Source organism: Saccopteryx leptura, chromosome 4, assembly GCF_036850995.1.
Source record: "Saccopteryx leptura isolate mSacLep1 chromosome 4, mSacLep1_pri_phased_curated, whole genome shotgun sequence".
Lineage (NCBI taxonomy): Eukaryota > Metazoa > Chordata > Mammalia > Chiroptera > Emballonuridae > Saccopteryx > Saccopteryx leptura.
Window position 1 is genome coordinate 63,110,623 of NC_089506.1, and position 16,111 is coordinate 63,126,733.

The 16,111-nt window shown below is 37.0% G+C and overlaps 1 pseudogene; it reads left to right on the forward strand.

The window, feature by feature from the left end:
- The first annotated feature begins 7,257 nt into the window (after positions 1 to 7,257).
- Positions 7,258 to 8,174, forward strand: LOC136404387 (ferritin heavy chain pseudogene; annotated as a pseudogene).
- The last annotated feature ends 7,937 nt before the right edge of the window (positions 8,175 to 16,111 follow it).

Below are 16,111 nucleotides of genomic sequence, written 5' to 3' on the forward strand. Positions count from 1 at the left end.
ATGGTGTCCAAAAATTGGACAGCTACCTGCAAAAAAATGAAACTAGACCACCAACTTACATCATTCACAAAAATAAACTCAAAATGGATAAAAGAGTTAAATGTAAGTGGTGAAACAATAAGCCTCTTAAAAGAAAACATAGGCAGTTAGCTTTCAGATATCTTTTGCAGCAGTATGTTTGCTGATTTATTTCCATGGGCAAGTGAAATAAAAGACAGAATAAACAAATGGGACTATATCAAACTAAAAAAAAAAAAACTTTTGCACAGCTAAAGACAATATGAACAGAACAAAAAGACAAACTACACAAAGGAAGAACATATTAGACAATACATCTGATATGGGGTTAATAATCAAAATTTATTTTAAAAACTTGTAAAACCCAACACTAGGAAGATAAACAATCCAATCAAAATTGGGCAAAAGAAATGAATAGACACTTCTCCAAAAAGGATATACAGATGGCCAATAGATAAATGAAAAAAGGTTCAACATCACTAATCAATAGAGGAATGCAAATTAAAACCACAACGAGACATCACCTCAAACCAGTCAGAATGGCACACATTAACAAAACAACATATAATAAGTGCTGGTGAGGATATGGAGAAAGGGGAACCCTTTGCACTGCTGGTGGGAACACAGACTGGTGCAGCCATTGTGGAGAACAGTATGGAGATTCCTCAAAAAATTAAAAATAAAACTGCCTTTTGACCCAACCATCTCCTTTTACAAATATAACCCAAGAACACCATATCACTGATTCAAGAAAAGAAATGCACCCCCATGTTTATGGCAGCATTGTTCACAATAGCAAAGATCTGGAAACAGTCCAAGTGTCCGTCAGTGGACAAGTGGATTAAAAAGCTTTGGTACATATATACAATGGAATACTATGGGGCCATGAAAAAAAAAATCTTACCTTTTGCAACAACATAGATGGATCTGGAAACTATTATGTTAAATGAAATAAACCAGGCAGGAAAAAAATATTTTATGACCTCACTAATTTGAGGAATCCAATGAACTAAGTGAACTAACGGAATTGAGACAGAGGAGAGATCAAAAGGACCAGAGGAAAAGAGGACAGAGGGAAAGGTGATGATAAGATGGGATAAACCTGAAGGGAAATGGGGAGGGCACTATGGGGAGTGGGGTAAGGGGGATGTTGAAGGGAATACGGGGGAGGAGGGGATGCATTTGGGGCGACACTAGAATCTATGTAAATACAACAAATTAAAATCAATAAAAAATAAAAAATAAATATTGACATTTTTGTTACACTGACTTTGCAGGTTATTCAATTGAGCCAAAAAAAAGTTATGTAGTGTGCTTTTCTTAGGAAAGAAATATCATAAATTAAACTATTTCTTCAAAGACCATACCTAATGTCTGTTGCTTCTCAGTTAGGATGCAGAATTTAGCAATTTTTTAAACATCTGAACTCAAATAAATATCTTCATGACTTCATGTAAGGAAAGATTTATTTGGTAAAACAAAATCACTAAGTGTAAAAATAGTTCATGATTTGATTAAAATAAAATTGAAAACTGTTATTAAAAATTATTATTTCTCCCATTAATAAAAGCATTTAAAAATGGAGAAGCTGTGTTCTAAGTAGAGTTTGAAGCTACGAACATCCCTTCCAGAAACAGGCTTACATGCAGGAGCCTAAAGACAAAAAAGAAAAGATGAAGGAAAGTTGCATTGAGAGTGGGATCCTATTCTATACAAGGAAACAGAATATTTCAATCTGCTTTGTATTCTAAGAGGACTCTTTTTTTAAAAAATATTTTTATTTTATTTTGGTACCACTGGTTAACATAATTATACAGGTTTCAGATGCCTAGTTGTACAACACAACTCTGTACACCATATGTGTTCATCCCCAGGTCAAGTCCTCAACCATTAGCATTTATCACCCCTATATCCTTCCTCCACCTCCATCCCTCACCCTAGCAATCTCCACAATGTTGTTTGTGTCCAGGAGTTTGTTTGCTTTGTCCTTTTTTGTTCTATTACTCTACCTCCCTTCCCTATTCTATATTCTATATTCTATTATACAGCTGTTAGTCCTATTCTATAGCTATTAGTCCACGCTCTGACTGACTTATTTCACTAAGTGAAGTCATACATAGCAGCTAAATCCAGGATTGTCAAATATATATATGACAAACCCACAGCCAACATATTACTCAATGGGCAAAAGTTAAAAACTATTTCCTTAAGATCAGTAACAAGGCAAGGGTGCCCCCTTTCACCAATCTTATTCAACATGGTTCTAGACATCCTAGCCACAGCAATCAGACTAGAAAGAGAAATAATATATATATGGGCATTGGCACGAGGGTAGCAAAAACAAAGTTGTCTATTACTCTTCTATTAGATATGCTTTTGTATCTCAACTTAGTTCTTGTAAACAGTACTAACACAATTTGATATTCCTTCTTAATACAAATACGCCTATCTGGGGTGAAAATTCTAAAAATTTTAAGGATCTTTCATTCAAGGTGAATAAATTGTAGCATATGATAACACCAAAGGGGACAATTTTTATGCACAGAGAAAGAAGCGACACAGACAGGTGAGAGTTTTATAGATTAACCTCTATCAAAACTCAAATCATTTTCTCAGCTTCAGAAATCTCTCTGATCTGAACTCCGGACCAAAAAAAATGGAGTCACTCCCGACAAACGGATGTTTCCTGTTTCTTACAAATGACAACACTTATTAAAATAACTGAAAGAAACAGTTGCTTCAGTTTATGATGTAGAGAGTCATATTGAAGTTTACTTAATGATCCTGAATGCTCTTCTGGAGAAATGAAACAGTTTTGAAATTACAGAGACATGGTAACTGCATAACACTATGAATGTACTACATGCCACTGAACTGTTTAAATTAAAATGGTTCATTGTATGTTATGTGAGCTTCACCTCAGCAAAAAAAAATCCAAGGTTTTTCATTTTAATGCTAAACTAACAGAAATAAATGAATGTCTGGATTCATTAAATTCAATATCATTTATAAAATATATTTTTTACCAGAAAAATACACAATTATTATTTGAGTTCTAGAAGCCAGTACTATCATTTAGCCTTACCCAGTATCTTTAATAAGAAGTATTACTCTTTCAGAAATTTAATCTGAGGTCAAAGCAAAAAAGAAATATCCTCTAATGAAAATTATATCTCTATTTCTGCTTCTCAGGCATTTTAATCAGTCAATGTGTATTGTTTTTGGAATAAAAATCATTTGTGGGAAAAAGCTCTAATTAGCTCCATATAGTCTCAAAAAAGTACTAAATTATTACTAATTTAAATCACCTCTACTATAAAAAGCTTTCTTTAGCATATCTGGAAATTTTTTATAAGTTTTTCTACTGGACTAAATGACAAGTTCTCATCTGGATGGGGTAATATACAAAGACAGTGTGTCCATAAAGTCATAGTGCATTTTGACCAGTCACAGGAAAGAAACAAAAGACGATAGAAATGTGAAATCTGCACCAAATAAAAGGAAAACCCTCCCAGTTTCTGTAGGATGATGCGGCAGCATGTGAGCTGCGCAGACAACGTAACACCGTGTATACAGTGGAAAAGCCCATGGCCATGCCAGTCGAGATGTGAATGGTACAGAGGAAAGTTCAGTGTTTCTGTGGCTCACTAAATTCAAATATGTGACCAAAGTGCAACATGAATATCAGTGCATTTGTAAGAAAGCGCCACCACATAGGAATAACATTATTCAGTGGGATAAGCAGTTGAAGGAAACCGGCAGTTTGGTGGAGAAACCCTGTTCTGGTAGGCCATCAGTCAGTGACGAGTCTGTAGAGGCTATAAGGGATAGCTACCTAAGGAGCCCTAAAAAATCTGTGTGTGAGACCACATCAAACTACACTGAATAGGTATGAAACCTGGAGAGATTTCCTTTTATTTGGTGCAGATTTCACATTTCTATAGTCTTTTGTTGCTTTCCTGTGACTGATCAAAAGTGCATCATGACTTTACAAACACACTGTAGCAGGAAGAAATAAATAGCAAATTGAGGATTTTGTAAAAGCTTACTTGCATAAAAATATTTACATACTTAGGCAGAACAAATTATAATTTAAAGTATTGAGTTAACATGGAATTTCCAAATATGTTGAAAAAATAAGTAAATTAACTTGAACATTTTAGTGTGTTTCAAAGAAACTAGAAATTTGTTCCTTTGCTCTCTGACTGAAATTCAAATATCTGAAACAGCTTTATAATACAGTAAACTCACTGTACAGAGACAATTAACTATTTAATTACCAGAAACTTTTAACAAATTTTGTATTAATGGCATTCATAAATGTAGAAATGGTTTTCTATAAATGATTTGAAAAATAACTTATTATAGGCATCTTTAAAATTGTGTATATAGACAGCCATTTTGCATCAGTAATCTTATATTATTAGAGTTCACAAGCATTAAAACACAATTAAAATAATATTTAATAATTCTACAGTAAAATAAATGCATCTGGATATTTCATCTGTAAGGTCTCCATTACATAAAAGCAAATACTAAAGAAAATAAATTGTGCTATCTATATTATTCCAGCATTTGATTGCAAGGATGAAAACATATAAAGTACATGTAATTTATCTTCAAGTATTAATTATAGTTATAATAATAATGATTTTGTAAAGATTTAGGAAAATAGGCCCTGGCCTGTTGGTTCGGCGGTGGAGCGTCGGCCTGGCGTGTGGGGGACCCGGGTTCGATTTCCGGCCAGGGCACACAGGAGAGGCACCCATTTGCTTCTCTACCCCCACCCGCTCCTTCCTCTCTGTCTCTCTCTTCCCCTCCCGCAGCCGAGGCTCCATTGGAGCGAGGATGGCCCGGGCACTGGGGATGGCTCCTTGGCCTCTGCCCCAGGCGCTGGAGTGGCTCTGGTCACGCGGAGCGATGCCCCGGAGGGGCAGAGCATCGCCCCCTGGTGGGCAGAGCGTTGCCCCTGGTGGGCGTGCCGGGTGGATCCCGGTTGGGCGCATGCGGGAGTCTGTCTGTCTGTCTCTCCCCGCTTCCGGCTTCAGAGGAATACAAAGGAAGGAAAAAAAAAAGATTTAGGAAAATAAAAATATAACCAAATTATTTAGATATTATTCTTCTTAAATTGTTGATGATATGTAATAATTAATGTAAACGTTAAAATATAAGGGATAAATAAAATCTAAGTAATACCCATCACCTTCAATACTACCCTTTGTACCAACACACCATCATTTTTATCCTGTAACTTTGTCATAATCCTTTTAGTACAACTCTTCTTCTGTGTTGTTTCTTTTTTATTTCTTCTTAATGCAGGAGCTATTATAATTGTTTTAAAATTAAAGGCAAGTCCTGGCTGGTTGGCTCAGTGGTAGAGCATCGGCCTGGTGTGCAGGAGTCCCAGGTTCGATTCCCGGCCAGGGCACACAGGAGAAGCGCCCATCTGCTTCTCCACCCCTCACCCTCTCCTTCCTCTCTGTCTCTCTCTTCCCCTCCCTCAGCCAAGGCTCCATTGGAGCAAAGTTGGCCCAGGCACTGAGGATGGCTCTATGGCCTCTGCCTCAAGCACTAGAATGGCTTTGGTTGCAACAGAGCGATGCCCCAGATGGGCAGAGCATCGCCCCCTGGTGGGCATGCCGGGTGGATCCTTGTCGGGCACATGCAGGAGTCTGTCTTACTGCCTCCCCATTTTCAACTTCAGAAGAATACAAAAAAAAAAAAAGATTAAAAGCAGATCCTATCTCCCTTGTGCTTATAATTATATACTGTCTTTCCATCTCATTTCATGTTGTTTATTACAATGACCTATAAACTACACAACAAATTTAGTTCCATGCTGTTTTATATTTCAGTGACTTTATCTTCTATATGACTCCCCTTTATTCACTTTACTTTTACCAAAATGTAGTCAAGTTTGACAGAAAGATTTTTGTTAGAACAACAGAAAGAATTGATTTTTCAAAAGTTTAAAATGGGCAAATAAAATGATGTCATTTTCATGAAACATAAGTTGTTCAATTTTTCATGGATTAAATTTAAAAATATTTTTAAATGGAAATACTGAGTTTCATATAAACACCAAATAATATATGGTTTTAAACAAAGTTTATCACATAGGAGATATCTAATGTGTCCTTGGACACTGTATGTTAATTTTTCAATCCTCAATTATCTACTGAGGATAGATATACATAGCATATAGAGAAAACATCACATTGGTTCACACATTGCACCTTTGTATGAGGATTCTCTGGCCAAGATAATATGTAACCCCCAAAATCACACATTCTAGAAAGATTTACATAATGATATCAAAATCAATGATTGTAAATATGCAAAAGACTTATATCTATCAATGTTCTTTGTAATTCACCATTCAAACCTTAACAGAAAACAGAAGAGTATAATAACACGAATCACTGGAGAGACAAAAATGTTGTTGGATCAAGTACATCTTATCCACAGCAGATCAATACAATTTCTGACATTTTGTATGCAGGTTTCAGTTAAGTGATTTTTTTTTTCTTGATACCCATTAACAAGGGTTAAAAAAATCTTTACAATGTAAACTCAGCAGTGCATCTTCATTGTCCTATTGCAGGACACTTTTTGCTTTTCTGTTATTGAAAGTAATATATTCTGTAGGATTCTTAATCATAGTGATATTCTGTGTTAATGATATTATACTTTTTTTTTTTGCACTGATGACTAGAAAGTGGCAAGAACCTTAAATTCTTTAGTAAAATACCATGCTTGCCGGAGTGTCAACATGATTTCTTAGATGTTTAAAAGGATTAAAAATTGATCATTTTTATGGGTACTAGATTTTGGATAATTTGGAACATTCTTTATATTATAAAATTTCTTCTACTCCCTAAAACATTGACTTTTAATGCTGAAAAGAAGATATTTGTGCACCTCTTTGGATTTGAGAGGCAGTATATAGAGTATACAGGGCTACTATCCTGACCTATTTAATAAGAGATTAGAAATTGTTCTAGTTCAGAATGTGCCACCAAAGCAAGAAAATTCTCTTTAATAAGAACAGGCTGCAGAACATGCTGTGGTTTTTTTTAAGATCATAGACCCAGAAGGACAATTGTGAGACAGTTATGTGTTGATATGCAAGTTGTGTGACAGCCAATTAGGAGAAGAGATTTTCAAGTTTCCAGTGTGCTGCAACAAGACCATGCCTCTGTGGCACAAAAAATTTCCTCTTTAAAAAAAGCTGCTAGAGTCTTCGCCGGAGTCGCTGGGGTTTCCTGCTTCAACAGTGCTTGAACGGAACCCGGCGCTCGACTTCCCCCCCATCCCAGCCGGCCGCCCGGATTCATTCCTCCGCCACCGCCTCACATCGTCCTCAGACCGTCCCAAGGCCACCGCCACAGCTCCAGCGCCGTCCAGCCGCCTCTTCTCAGCCGCCCACCATGACGACCCCCACCGTTTCGCAGGTGCGCCAGAACTACCACCAGGACTCTGAAGCTGCCATCAACCGCCAGATCAACCTGGAGCTCTACGCTTCCTATACCTACCTGTCCATGTCTTACTACTTTGACCGTGATGATGTGGCTCTGAAGAACTTTGCCAAATATTTTCTTCACCAATCTCATGAGGAGAGGGAACATGCTGAAAAACTGATGAAGCTACAGAACCAGCGTGGTGGCCGCATCTTCCTTCAGGACATCAAGAAACCGGACTCCGACGACTGGGCAAACGGGCTGAATGCAATGCAGTGTGCATTGCACTTGGAAAAAAGTGTGAATCAGTCACTAATGGAATTGCACAAACTGGCCACTGACAAAAATGACCCTCATTTGTGTGACTTCATTGAGACTCACTACCTGGATGAGCAGGTGAAATTCATCAAAGAACTGGGTGACCACATAACCAACTTGCGCAGGTTGGGGGCCCCCGAAACAGGCATGGCAGAGTATCTCTTTGACAAACACACCCTGGGAGATGGAGACAGCTAAGCCTTAGGCTGGCTTCCCATGTCCACAGCGTGACTTCCCTGGTCACCAAAGCAGTGTATGTGCATGTTGGAGCTACCTTTACCTTTTCTAAAACTTGTACCAAATCATCCACTTATGTCCTTTCATTTGTACCATTCCTTCAAATAAAGTAATTTGGTACCCAGCAAAAAAAAAAAAAAAAAAAAAAAAAAAAGCTGCTAGAGGCCCTGGCCAGTTTGCTCAGTGGTAGAGCGTTGGCCTGGTGTGCAGGAGTCCTGGGTTCAATTCCTGGCGAGGGCACACAGAAGAAGTGCCCATCTGCTTCTCCACCCTTCCCCCTCTCCTTCCTCTCTGTCTCTCTCTTCCTCTCCTGCAGCCAAGGCTCCGTTGGAGCAAAGTTGGCCTGGGTTCTGAGGATGGCTTTATGGCTTCTGCCTCAGGTGCTAGAATGGCTCTGGTTGCAGCAGAGCAATGCCCCAGATAGACAGAGCATCAGCCCCTGGTGGGCATGCCGGGTGGATCCCAGTTGGGCGCATGCGGGAGTCTGTCTGACTGCCTCCCTGTTTCCAACCTCAGAAAAGTACACACACACACACAAAAAAAAGCTGCTAGAATGACAATGGTAGAGAATCTGTATTTGGTCATAGGATGCATATTGACTATGTGAACCTTTGGCACTTGTTGTTATTGAAGCCACTGATTATTAATTTTAGAAAAGCATTGTGAAAATCCACTACACCATGGAAGTGTTAGTCTTATGCAGATGTGAAAAAATGAGGTTTATATTTCAGGTCACTTATTCTTTTGTAAAAAGAACTTTTCTTGAGAGTGATGTCAGAGAAATGGAGTCATGAAGAGTGATACCAATAAATCTCCCCAAAATTTCTACAAGTTCTTCAACCAGAGACAGAAAAATCTATCCCTGGAGTGTCTGTAAGTCCCATACACTGAAAACAAAGGTATGATCAAGCGAAAAATTGACTAAATACATAATCAACCCTGTAGGAAATAAGATGGAGAAAGAAACACTCTGCCTTCCTCACTAACCTGAGCAAGGGCTGCTTTCACTTGGAGCTGAAATAGAGGGCTAAGGGTGTGGAGAGAGTCAGGCTGAGGCACAGACATCCAAGCCAAGGAAAGAGTGTGTTTGCAGTGACTCAGCCAACACAAACTAATGCCCATGTCGAACCCTGGAAAAGACGGGTGAGCAGAAGCCGCCATTAACCCCAATATCCTGGTTGGTGAGCACAGATAGTATGCGAGAGGTTCTTCCTAGCGGCCCGGAAGTGGGTACCCTGTTTCCAGACAGAGGGGCAGAGTCAGAGACCTTTGCGTGGGCTGTGACCAGAGTCTCATTGTGGTCCCTGCACCCTTAACAGCGGTGCATTGGCGAGTGCACAAAAGTGATCTTCCCTTCACCCAAACTTCTCTGGGCAGGCAGGGCGCCTCACCCAGCTATTCAAGCTAATATCCCTGGGAAGAAAAAAATGCAAAAGCATTAGGGGGCAGAGTATGCAAGCAGCTTGTAGTCTGTCTCTGGAGAAGATCTGCAGATTCAGTCACTGAAATTAGCTTAACCCACAGTCTGCTCACCTCCCAACTGACCTACGCAGCTCTAACTGACAAGATCTCTCTCAGTTCAGCGATCTAAGACAAGAGGTATGATATGTTTTAGTGCCTCTTGCTATGCACGTAGGGGTGGGGGCAACTTCTAATTGGCCGAGCTTTCATACTCAGGGCTATAAGTTAAAAAGAGGGACTTGGAAGCTTTTAAGACCTCCTGTTCTGCAGGCAGCGACTAGGGCATCTTCCTAGCCAAAACAGGTTACAAAGTGCAAAAAGCCTGGGGAAAGTGGTTCCACAGAGTGCTGGGGCATACTAGACACACCAGGAGGCTCATAGAAAGGCACCTTGAGAGCAATTGGTTCCCAGTCCTGCCTGGTTATGCTGGCGGCTCTGACTGAGAGAGCCTTAACCAGAGCCCTGCACAGAGTGGGGATAGAGTGGAGATTTGCCAGCTCTTTGAGCCTTTTACTCTCTAGGTAGAGGCAGCGGTAAGCTCGTAGCTGGGTCATCAGGCTGCTAATTCAGGAAGGAGAGATGAGGAGAGAGGCTCTAGGAAAAGAGACTCTCTCATTTTCAGAGTCTGCAAATGCTAACAAGCCTCGACTACCAATGAGACTGAAGTCTAATACATTACTTTGCCATAGAGACTTAATAACTGCAAATCTCTACTTAAGCATGCCACAGAGGCAGAGCCTGGGGTACAGAGTCATCGATCAGGAAGAAGGAGAGGGAAAAAAAGCAACAAGATAACCTCTCATACTGAAGAAAACTCCACAGACTTTATAACTTTTTCCATTTTTTTGTGCTTCTTTCATCTTTTTGTTTTTATTATTTTTTTCTCTTCCACCTTGGTCCGTTTATTCTCTGCCCATCTTATTCTTTCTCCTTCTTGAACTACACTACCCATAAGTGTTACATCTCCCATTTTCTTTCTTTTCTTCTTCCTTTCTCTCTATGAGGGTTATACTCCAAAACCCTTAACTCTCTCTTTTTGTTCTTTTTTCTTCTTTTCCTTTTTCTTTTTTCTCCCTTTCTATGAGATTTTTCTTTTCTCCTTTACTTTTCCTCTCATTCAATCATCAATCACTAACAAAGTATTTTATTTGGGACTCAAATTTTTTTTCTTTGTGGCATTTTGGGTGCTTTTGACTTTGCTTTTTAACTAATTAGCATTCCTCCCAACCCTGGCTCTCCATTCTACCAAATTTTTGCTCCACTTAATACAATAGTAATTTTTTTTCCTTTTCCCTGTTTCCCTCTTATCTCTCTCATTATATATCTTAGTCGACCATCACTTACAAGCAAATAATTTTATTCTTGACCCAAATTTTTTTCTTTTTTGCATTTTGTGGGTCTCTACCTCTTTTTTTGCCCCCTTATTACTTCTCTCCAACTAAGGTTCTCCATTACAGTAGTTTTTGTTCCATTTAGCACAATATAATTCACAGTTCATCACAATATTTTCTCAAGGAAGAGGGGAGAGGAGAAGAAAAAAAGAGGGAAATAATAAATTTTCTTTCTTTTTTCTTTCCATTATTTTCTTTACTTTTTATTCTTTATTAATTCTCATTAATGCTATCAACAGAACCACCCTCAGAAGCCATTACAAATAGGAATTTAAATATCATGGATTCAAAAGACATAGATGTAGCTAAGACAGATGAGAAAAAATCTATAGAGAAAAAATTGAATATATTGGAAACCTTGTAGCTGAATGACAGAGAATTTAAAATAGAAATCCTAAAAATGCTCAGAGATATACAAAAAAACACAGAAAGGCAATTTAGGGAGCTCAGAAAACAACTCAATGAACACAAAGAAAATATTACCAAGGAAATTGAAACTATAAAAACAAATCAAACAGAGATGAAAAACAATATTCATGAATTGAAAAACGAGGTAACAAGCTTAGCTAATAGAACAGACCTAATAGAACATAGAAGACAAGCTACTTGAGGCACAACAGAGAGAAGAAGAGAGAGACTAAAAATTTTAAAAAATGAGAAAGCCCTATAGGAACTGTCTGTCTCCATCAAAAAGACTAACATATGAATAATAGCTATATCAGAGGGAGAAGAGAGAGAAAATGGAATGGAGAAAATATTCAAACAAATAATAGACGAGAACTTCCCAAGCCCATGGAAAGAACTAAAGCCTCAAATTCAAGAAGCAAACAGAACACTGAGTTTTCTTAACCCCAACAAACCTACTCCAAGGTACATAATAATGAAATTGGCACAAACCAATGACAAATAAAATTTTTTTAAGGCAACCAGGGAAAAGAAGAATACAAAATATAAAGGAAGGCCCATTAGATTATCATCGGATTTCTCAACAAAAAATCTACAAGGTAGAAGAGAGTGGACCCCAATATTTAAAGCCCTAAAAGAGAGGAACTTTCAGCCAAGAATACTATACCCATCAAAGCTATCCTTCAAATATGAAGGAGAAATAAAAACATTCACAGATGCAGAAAAGATGAGAAAATTTATCATCAGAATACACCCACTCCAGGAAATATTAAAGGAGAATTTCCAACCAGATACAAAGAACAAAACAAAACAAAACCACAAGTAAAAACTTCACCAAGAACACAATAAAACCAAATTTAAACTTGTGACATCAAAAAAAGGGGGGGGGGAGAGGATGTAGATTAATAGTAGCAAAGGAAAATGGAGTGCAATAACACTCATAAGATAGTGTACTACAATGAACATGGTAGGTACTCATTCATTACTTAACAGTAACCACCCTTGAAAAAACCACCACAGAAGCACATGACTTAAAAAAGGTAGCAACTGAGGAAAGAAGTATGGAATACAACCAAACAAAACAAATGACAGAAAAATAGAAGAATAAAAGAAGATACAAAACTAACAAAAAGCAATTTATAAAATGGCAATAGGGAACCCACAAGTGTCAATAATTACACTAAATATAAATGGATTAAACTCACCAATAAAAAGAAACAGAGTAGCAGAATGGATTAAAAAATAAAATCCAACTGTATGCTGCCTAAAAGAAACACATCTAAGCAACAAGAAATAAAAAATTCAAAGTGAAAGACTTGAAAACAATACTCCAAGCAAATAACATCCAAAAAAAAGCAGGTGTAGCAATACTCATATCTATTAATGCTGACTACAAGATAGCAAAAGTACTCAGAGACAAAAATGGTCATTTCATAATGATTAAGGGGACATTGAATCAAGAAGACATAATAATTCTTAAAATATATGCACCAAACCAAAGAGCACCAAAATATATAAGACAGCTACTTTTTGACCTAAAAACAAAAACTGACAAAAATACAATCATACTTGGAGACCTCAATACACTGCTGACGTTTCTAGATTGTTCATCCAAACAAAAAATCAATAAAGATATATTGGCCTTAAATGAAACACTAGAGCACCTGAATATGATAAACATCTACAGGACATTTCATCCCAAAGCAACAGAGTATATATTTTTCTCTAGTGTACATGGAACATACTCAAGAATTGGCCATATGTTGGGCCACAAGAATAATATCAGCAAATTTAGACAAATAAAAATTGTACCAAGCATATTTTCTGATCATAAAGTCTTAAAACTAGTATTCAACTGCAAAAAAAGAGAGAAAGAACTCCACAAAAATGTGGAAACTTAACATACTTTAAAAAATGAATGGTCAAAGAAGAAATAAGTGTAGATCAAAATATATATACAGACAAATGAAAATGACAATATGATGTATCAGAATCTCTGGTATGCAGTAAAAGCAGTAATAAGAGGGAAGTCCATATCACTTCAGGCCTATATGAACAAACAAGAGAGAGCCCAAGTAAACCACTTAACTTCACACCTTAAGGAACTAGAAAAAGAAGAACAAAGACAACCCAAAACCAGCCGAAGAAAGGAAATAATAAAAATCAGAGCAGAGATAAATGAAATAGAGAACAGAAAAACTATAGAAAAAATTAATAAAACAAAGAGCTGGTTCTTTCAAAAGAGTAACAAAATTGAGAAACCCTTGGCAAAACCCACCAAGGAAAAAAGAGAAAGGACTCATATAAACAAAATCCATAATGAAAGAGGAGAAATCACCACTGACATCATAGATATACAAATAATTATTGTAGAATACTATGAAAAACTATATGCCACCAAATTCAACCAGCTAGAAAAAGTGGATAAATTCCTAGAACAATACAACCTTCCTAGACTGAGTCATGAAGAAGCAGAAAGTCTAAACAGACCTATTAGCAGGGAAGAAATAGAAAACACTAAAAACCTCACCAAAAATAAAAGTCCAGGCCCAGACGGTTACACTAGTGAATTCTATCAAACATTCATAGAAGTCTTGGTCTTAATCTACTCAAAGTCTTTCAAAAAATTGAAAGAGAAGAAATACTTCCAAACACATTTTAGGAGGCCAACATAACCCTCATACCAAAACCTGGCAAGGATGGCACAAAAAAAGAAAACTACAGACCAATATCTCTAATGAATACAGATGCTAAAATACTAAACAACATGCTAGCAAATCGAATACAACAACATATTAAAAAAATAATACATCATGATCAAGTGGAATTCATCCCAGGATCTCAAGGATGGTTCAACATATGTAAAACGGTTAACATAATACATCATATCAACAAAACAAAGAACAAAAACCACATGATTATCAATAGATGCAGAAAAGGCATTCGATAAAATACGACACCATTTTATGTTTAAGACACTCAACAAAATGGGTATAGAAGAAAAATATCTCAACATGATAAAGGCCATATATGATAAACCATCAGCTAACATCATATTAAATGCCATAAAACTAAGGACTTTCCCCCTTAACTCAGTAACAAGACAGGGTTGTCCACTCTCTCCACTGTTATTTAACACGATTCTAGAAGTTCTAGCTAGAGCAATCCAAGATAAAGAAATAAAAGGCATCCATATTGGAAAAGAAGAAGTAAAGCTATCACTTTTTCCAGATGATATCCTATACATTGAAAACCCCAAAGACTCCACAAAAAGATTACTAGAAACAATACACCAATACAGTAAGGTCGCAGGATACAATATTAATATACAAAAGTTCAAACCTTTTTATATGCCAACAATGAAACATTAAAAATCGAACTAAAAAACTGATCTCCTTCACGATTGCAACAATAAAATATAAATACCTAGGAACAAACATAACAAGAATGTAAAGTACCTATATAACGAAAACTACAAAGCATTGTTAAGGGAAATCAAAAAAGATACAATTAGATGGAGAAATATTCCTTGTTCTTGGATAGGAAGAATAAATATAATCAAAATGGCCATATTATCCAAAGCAATATACAAATTTAATGCAATTCCCATAAAAATTCCAATGACATTTTTTAAAGAAATGGAACAAAAAATCATCAGATTTATATGAAACTATAAAAAACCCTGAATAGCCAAAGCAATCCTAAGGAAAACGAATGAAGTTGGCACATTACAATACCTGACTTCAAACTGTATTATAGAGACACAACAATCAAAAGAGCATGGTATTGCAGAAAAATAGACACTCACACCAATGAAACAGAAAAGAAAGTCCAGAAATAAAACCACATATATATGGTCAAATAATTTTCGATACAGTGGCCAACTACACACAATGGAGAAAGGAAAGCCTCTTCCACAAATGGTGCTGGGAAAACTGGAAAGCCACATGCAAAAGAATGAAACTCGACTACAGTTTGTCCCCTTGTACTAAAATTAAATCAAAATGGATCAAAGACCTAAATATAAGACCTGAAATGATAAAGTACGTAGAAGAAGACATAGGTACTAAAGTCATGGACCTTGGTTTTAAAGAGCATCTTATGAATTTGACTCCAAAGGCAAGAGAAGTGAAGGCAAAGATAAATGAATGGGAATACATCAAACTAAGAAGTTTTTGCTCAGCAAGAGAAACTGACAACAAAATAAGCAGACAGCCAACTAAATGGGAAATGATATTTTCAAACAACAGCTCAGATAAGGGCCTGATATCTAAAATATACAAAGAACTCATAAAACTCAACAACAATCAACCCAATAAAAAATGGGAAGAGGACATGAACAGAACTTCCTCCAGGAAGAAATACAAATGGCCAACAGATATGTGAAAAGATGCTCATCTTCATTAGTTATTAGAGAAATGCAAATCAAAACTACAATGAGATACCACCTCACACTTGTTAGATTAGCTACTGTCATCAAGACAGGTAATAGCAAGTGTTGGGGAGGCTGTGGATAAAAAGGAACCCTCATTCACTATTGGTGGGAATGTAAAATAGTATAACCATTATGGAAGAAAGTATGGTGGTTCCTCAAAAAACTGAAAATAGAACTACCTTATGACCCAGCAATCCCTTTACTGAGTATATACCCCCAAAACTCAGAAACATTGATAGGTAAAGACATATGCAACCCCATGTTCATTGCAGCATTGTTCACAGTGGCCAAGACATGGAAACAACCAAAAAGCCCTTCAATAGAAGACTAAATAAAGAAGATGTGGCACATATACACTATGGAATACTACTCAGCCATAAGAAATG